General features: G+C 45.4%; 1 non-coding gene across 1 annotated transcript; it reads right to left on the bottom strand.

Moving 5' to 3' along the window:
- Positions 1 to 3,281: 3,281 nt before the first annotated feature.
- Positions 3,282 to 3,354, bottom strand: trnav-aac (transfer RNA valine (anticodon AAC)). The gene has a single exon. It is a non-coding gene; the product is annotated as a tRNA-Val (tRNA).
- Between the last annotated feature and the right edge of the window lie 4,031 nt (positions 3,355 to 7,385).

The following is a 7,385-nucleotide window of genomic DNA, read 5'->3' as shown; positions in this document are numbered from 1 at the left end:
AAGCCACAGCCACCCGTGCTGCGGCCCTGTGGCGTCCAGCACTGAAAGTTGAATCCGTTCTATGTTTCACCTTTCTGTTTCCGATAGCTCGTTATTGTCCAGCGTAATCGACATCTTGAAAACGGAAAAAAGACACTTTAAATTGATGACAAGATATAGACAAAGATGTCGTCGAGCGAGATGGAATAGGCTGGTGGAATAAACTTTCCCTGCAGCGTAACAGCTGCGACATGACCTTATGGAAGGGTGGTAAACTGAGTACTTACGTGTTTTACCCAAGTTGGTGTGAGTTGAAAACTCGACAGCACAGCTTTAAGGTGAGTGGGCTGAAAGTGACAAAGGACCTGAGGCACATTTCCCACAAAGAAGGTTGTGCGTGTTTGGAATGATCTACCAGAGGAAGTGGAGGAGGCTATTACACTCAGAAAATTGCAAAGGTAATCGGGTGAGTTTCTGGGTAGGATGCGTTTAGAGGGATTGGGGCCAAATGCTGGGGAACGGGACTTGTTTAATTTTGGGTATGTGGTGAGCATGGACGAGGGGTCCACCGAAGTATTTTTTTCCACGGTGTACCCCAATAACGTCATGTTGCTTCCAATGATTTAAATGATTACTTTTCAGCGGAGTTTGCCATCGCAGTCTGTGGCACAATCATTTAGTCTGTTCGACTGCTCACGGGAAAGGCAGTATTGTGAAACACTGTAGAAACGAACGACTTCCTTACTTTAGCTCCGACTGACCATACTCTGTCATATTTTCCCAGATCCTCAGCTGAGGATTTTGGCTGCTGGAAGTTATCTCAGAAACCCTGTTAAATCGAAATGTATTGAGCGAATCGCAAAACAGAAAGCATTTAACACGGAACACAAACAAAACTGGCATACCTCACGCATTTTCAGACACAGAGATGCATGAATGCTAAATGTGATACAGTCCGAGGGCATGAGTCATAAAGTAATCTCACAACTAACAACGGGGCATTTCCAAACGACTCTTTCAAACATGCTGCAGCCTTACTGCACCACCACTTTCCAGACAATGCTGAAAAGAGAGAAAGAAAGAACATAATAAGAATTGGCCGTAAAAAGTGAATTTCACCAATCACAGTCTCGATTAGATTACCTTTCCCTTCTGATGTTTCCAGGACGGAAATGAAGGAAATGTGAGAAATTCAACAAGGTAGGACATCGAAATTCATTGGAACGATTTTCCCATTAGCTAGAAACCCAAATAACAACGAGTAGAGTCACCGTAGGACTTCGTTTCACAACAGCGATGAAATAACAGTCTCCATTCGGTTCCAGTAAGGGCTCAACTTGCCTGGGACGGCACAACTGTTTGCGATTTTCCGCGCGGGAGTCGAACACGATCATGACAGTAGAGACATTTTGGAATATTTGGCAGTATCCCACACCACAGTTAATTCCCTGCGAAGCAAACCCATTTTACTTTTGCTTTCAACATCAATATACAGTGGACACCGAAACAGCATTTTAACAAGCTGCAGCATTGGAGTTGATCAGCAGAAATGGCAGTGGTGGGTTTCGAACCCGCGCCCCTTTCGAGACTGGAACCTGGATCCAGCGCCTTAGACCGCTCGGCCACACTACCAGCCGGCGGCGCCGCCTCATTTTCTTATATTTCCAATTGTGCTCCTGCATAACAACAGATGCAAAGTCACATGAAAAGGGTTCCATGATTCCTCTCGGACTCGCACAGCTGCTGGGATGTGCCCGGCAACAATGTCAATTTCGCAGCAGATATTGATAGCCCATCAATCCAGGCAAAAATCAATGGTAAGCTCAGTTTATCTTCTCAGACTCTTTTCAGCTACAAATGTATGTGTGAGTGCGTGAGAATATGGGTTCGCTTATGATTTGGTCAAATAACCATGAGCTGCTTGACATTACTGGAATTTCCATTCTTGCTTTGCTAAATGATTTCACCCATTGCTCGAAACAGGACGACTTTCACGTTTACACGGAACACGAAACACACCGGACTACAGGGAAAATGCACAAACCTGAGCAGGCCGTGTTCCGCATCATACCGTGCAGCATAGTTTCAGTCACTGTGTCTGTGTTTTTTTTTTCAGAATAGGAGTCCCAAAGAATGTTCTCCACCCTAAAACCGGAGGTAGCATTACAATCCGAGAACGACAGATCACATTGAGAGAATGCTCTGACCTCGGAGCCAGTTCGAGATGCCACTTTCCTTGCCTTTTACCTTAACCGTGCAATTTGCTACTGAGACGTTCACTCCTGGACATGAGCCACATGGATACCAACTGAATTGGAAACCTGTGTGGGAATCGAGGAGAAGCGACTCAATAAATTTTGCTAAATTCCGTGGTGCTTTTTAGAAATGCAGTTTCTGTTCACCTCAATCTAAAAGCCAGTTTCTGAACATAGTAACAGAAGTCAAAAGGTAATTACCTCACCCCACCCCCACTCCAGAAGAGGTGCTAACTGCCCTTGAGTGCTTTTTGTTCTCGATGTGAAGAGCTTTCACCCCTGAGTCACCTTCACGTCTCTGGTTGCTGAGTGAATCACAAAGAAGGAATTTCACCAGAGCTGCAACTGCCTCACTTCCCCACTCGCCCTCCCCGTTTACATTTTCCTGCTCGTCAGTGATTTAAAGAAAACCAAATGGATGCGATGTCATTCTGTAGCCTCTCTGTCGATTTCTCCGTTTCAGTTCCAACATGACTTAGATCTCGGTGCGGACCTTCATAATAGCGACGCTATGAATGCGCAAGTCGAAAGGTTCCTCTGAGAGTGCAATTTCTTTCATTGCTGTTGCTGATTGAATGAGCCACTAACGTGCGAATTGCTCCAAAACATGATTCAGGATATCTGGTGCCAATTCCCGCACGTTGAATAACGATTGACAGCTTCCAAATGAGGTCTTTCTGAGACGACCTTGGGGTACATTTGACAGACAGACAAGTTCAGGAATTCGTGGTGCGCTGTGACACCAGAGCATCTGCTTCTTTCCTGTCTTTGAAGCGAGCCGCCTGCGCAAGGAAGGCAAATGCGTTACTGCTTTTCGTGGAAGGATCAGAAGGCGGTTACTACACTCTCCAACAGAATGGCATATGATCAGAACCAGGTTGGAGAAAAACTTAACAACGCTTTGCACTGTAATTAAATGGAATTGCATTACATTTCACGACGAGAACAGATTTGTTGAAGCAAATTCGAAGGCAGGTTTGCAGATGGGAAAGATGCAAGAAAGCTCAGCTCTTGTCCATGAAAAAGGCTGCAGTTGAAGAACAAAACAGTTTCTGCCCAGTTTCGAACTGGGAACCTTTCGCGTGTTAGGCGAACGTGATGACCACTACACTACAGAAACAAGCCACAGCCACCCGTGCTGCGGCCCTGTGGCGTCCAGCACTGAAAGTTGAATCCGTTCTATGTTTCACCTTTCTGTTTCCGATAGCTCGTTATTGTCCAGCGTAATCGACATCTTGAAAACGTAAAAAAGACACTTTAAATTGATGACAAGATATAGACAAAGATGTCGTCGATGTTTGTACCGTCGGGCGAGATGGAATAGGCTGATGGAATAAACTTTCCCTGCAGCGTAACAGCTGCGACATGACCTTATGGAAGGGTGTTAAACTGAGTACTTACGTGTTTTACCCAAGTTGGTGTGAGTTGAAAACTCGACAGCACAGCTTTAAGGTGAGTGGGCTGAAAGTGACAAAGGACCTGAGGCACATTTCCCACAAAGAAGGTTGTGCGTGTTTGGAATGATCTACCAGAGGAAGTGGAGGAGGCTATTACACTCAGAAAATTGCAAAGGTAATCGGGTGAGTTTCTGGGTAGGATGCGTTTAGAGGGATTGGGGCCAAATGCTGGGGAACGGGACTTGTTTAATTTTGGCTATGTGGTGAGCATGGACGAGGGGTCCACCGAAGTATTTTTTTCCACGGTGTACCCCAATAACGTCATGTTGCTTCCACCGGCTTTAATTGATTACTTTTCAGTGGAGTTTGCCACCGCAGTCTGTGGCACAATCATTTAGTCTGTTCGACTGCTCACGGGAAAGGTAGTATTGTGAAACACTGTAGAAACGAACGACTTCCTTACTTTAGCTCCGACTGACCATACTCTGTCATATTTTCCCAGATCCTCAGCTGAGGATTTTGGCTGCTGGAAGTTATCTCAGAAACCCTGTTAAATCGAAATGTATTGAGCGAATCGCAAAAAAGAAAGCATTTAACACGGAAAACAAACAAAACTGGCATACCTCACGCATTTTCAGACACAGAGATGCATGAATGCTAAATGTGATACAGTCCGAGGGCATGAGTCATAAAGTAATCTCACAACTAACAACGGGGCATTTCCAAACGACTCTTTCAAACATGCTGCAGCCTTACTGCACCACCACTTTCCAGACAATGCTGAAAAGAGAGAAAGAAAGAACATAATAAGAATTGGCCGTAAAAAGTGAATTTCACCAATTCCAGTCTCGATTAGATTACCTTTCCCTTCTGATGTTTCCAGGACGGAAATGAAGGAAATGTGAGAAATTCAATAAGGTAGGACATCGAAATTCATTGGAACGATTTTCCCATTAGCTAGAAACCCAAATAACAACGAGTAGAGTCACCGTAGGACTTCGTTTCACAACAGCGATGAAATAACAGTCTCCATTCGGTTCCAGTAAGGGCTCAACTTGCCTGGGACGGCACAACTGTTTGCGATTTTCCGCGCGGGAGGCGAACACGATCATGACAGTAGAGACATTTTGGAATATTTGACAGTATCCCACACCACAGTTAATTCCCTGCGAAGCAAACCCATTTTACTTTTGTTTTCAACATCAATATACAGTGGACACCGAAACAGCATTTTAACAAGCTGCAGCATTGGAGTTGATTAGCAGAAATGGCAGTGGTGGGTTTCGAACCCGCGCCCCTTTCGAGACTGGAACCTGGATCCAGCGCCTTAGACCGCTCGGCCACACTACCAGCCGGCGGCGCCGCCTCATTTTCTTATATTTCCAATTGTGCTCCTGCATAACAACAGATGCAAAGTCACATGAAAAGGGTTCCATGATTCCTCTCGGACTCGCACAGCTGCTGGGATGTGCCCGGCAACAATGTCAATTTCGCAGCAGATATTGATAGCCCATCAATCCAGGCAAAAATCAATGGTAAGCTCAGTCTATCTTCTCAGACTCTTTTCAGCTACAAATGTATCTGTGAGTGCGTGAGAATATGGGTTCGCTTATGATTTGGTCAAATAACCATGAGCTGCTTGACATTACTGGAATTTCCATTCTTGCTTTGCTAAATGATTTCACCCATTGCTCGAAACAGGACGACTTTCACGTTTACACGGAACACGAAACACACCGGACTACAGGGAAAATGCACAAACCTGAGCAGGCCGTGTTCCGCATCATACCGTGCAGCATAGTTTCAGTCACTGTGTCTGTGTTTTTTTTTCAGAATAGGAGTACCAAAGAATGTTCTCCACCCTAAAAACCGGAGGTAGCATTACAATCCGAGAACGACAGATCACATTGAGAGAATGCTCTGACCTCGGAGCCAGTTCGAGATGCCACTTTCCTTGCCTTTTACCTTAACCGTGCAATTTGCTACTGAGACGTTCACTCCTGGACATGAGCCACATGGATACCAACTGAATTGGAAACCTGTGTGGGAATCGAGGAGAAGCGACTCAATAAATTTTGCTAAATTCCGTGGTGCTTTTTAGAAATGCAGTTTCTGTTCACCTCAATCTAAAAGCCAGTTTCTGAACATAGTAACAGAAGTCAAAAGGTAATTACCTCACCCCACCCCCACTCCAGAAGAGGTGCTAACTGCCCTTGAGTGCTTTTTGTTCTCGATGTGAAGAGCTTTCACCCCTGAGTCACCTTCACGTCTCTGGTTGCTGAGTGAATCACAAAGAAGGAATTTCACCAGAGCTGCAACTGCCTCACTTCCCCACTCGCCCTCCCCGTTTACATTTTCCTGCTCGTCAGTGATTTAAAGAAAACCAAGTGGATGCGATGTCATTCTGTAGCCTCTCTGTCGATTTCTCCGTTTCAGTTCCAACATGACTTAGATCTCGGTGCGGACCTTCATAATAGCGACGCTATGAATGCGCAAGTCGAAAGGTTCCTCTGAGAGTGCAATTTCTTTCATTGCTGTTGCTGATTGAATGAGCCACTAACGTGCGAATTGCTCCAAAACATGATTCAGGATATCTGGTGCCAATTCCCGCACGTTGAATAACGATTGACAGCTTCCAAATGAGGTCTTTCTGAGACGACCTTGGGGTACATTTGACAGACAGACAAGTTCAGGAATTCGTGGTGCGCTGTGACACCAGAGCATCTGCTTCTTTCCTGTCTTTGAAGCGAGCCGCCTGCGCAAGGAAGGCAAATGCGTTACTGCTTTTCGTGGAAGGATCAGAAGGCGGTAACTGCACTCTCCAACAGAATGGCATATGATCAGAACCAGGTTGGAGAAAAACTTAACAACGCTTTGCACTGTAATTAAATGGAATTGCATTACATTTCACGACGAGAACAGATTTGTTGAAGCAAATTCGAAGGCAGGTTTGCAGATGGGAAAGATGCAAGAAAGCTCAGCTCTTGTCCATGTAAAAGGCTGCAGTTGAAGAACAAAACAGTTTCTGCCCAGTTTCGAACTGGGGATCTTTCGCGTGTTAGGCGAACGTGATGACCACTACACTACAGAAGCAAGCCACAGCCACCCGCGCTGCGGCCCTGTGGCGTCCAGCACTGAAAGTTGAATCCGTTCTATGTTTCACCTTTCTGTTTCCGATAGCTCGTTATTGTCCAGCGTAATCGACATCTTGAAAACGTAAGAAAAGACACTTTAAATTGATGACAAGATATAGACAAAGATGTCGTCGATGTTTGTACCGTCGGGCGAGATGGAATAGGCTGATGGAATAAACTTTCCCTGCAGCGTAACAGCTGCGACATGACCTTATGGAAGGGTGGTAAACTGAGTACTTACGTGTTTTACCCAAGTTGGTGTGAGTTGAAAACTCGACAGCACAGCTTTAAGGTGAGTGGGCTGAAAGTGACAAAGGACCTGAGGCACATTTCCCACAAAGAAGGTTGTGCGTGTTTGGAATGATCTACCAGAGGAAGTGGAGGAGGCTATTACACTCAGAAAATTGCAAAGGTAATCGGGTGAGTTTCTGGGTAGGATGCGTTTAGAGGGATTGGGGCCAAATGCTGGGGAACGGGACTTGTTTAATTTTGGCTATGTGGTGAGCATGGACGAGGGGTCCACCGAAGTATTTTTTTCCACGGTGTACCCCAATAACGTCATGTTGCTTCCACCGGCTTTAAAGGATTACTTTTCAGCGGAGTTTGCCATCGCAGTCTGT

The sequence above is a fragment of the Chiloscyllium plagiosum genome, unplaced genomic scaffold (genome assembly GCF_037043375.1).
Source record: "Chiloscyllium plagiosum isolate Xiang-an unplaced genomic scaffold, Cpla_swu_hap1 HiC_scaffold_51, whole genome shotgun sequence".
Taxonomy (NCBI): domain Eukaryota; kingdom Metazoa; phylum Chordata; class Chondrichthyes; order Orectolobiformes; family Hemiscylliidae; genus Chiloscyllium; species Chiloscyllium plagiosum.
This window is presented reverse-complemented; position numbering and strand designations above follow the sequence as displayed.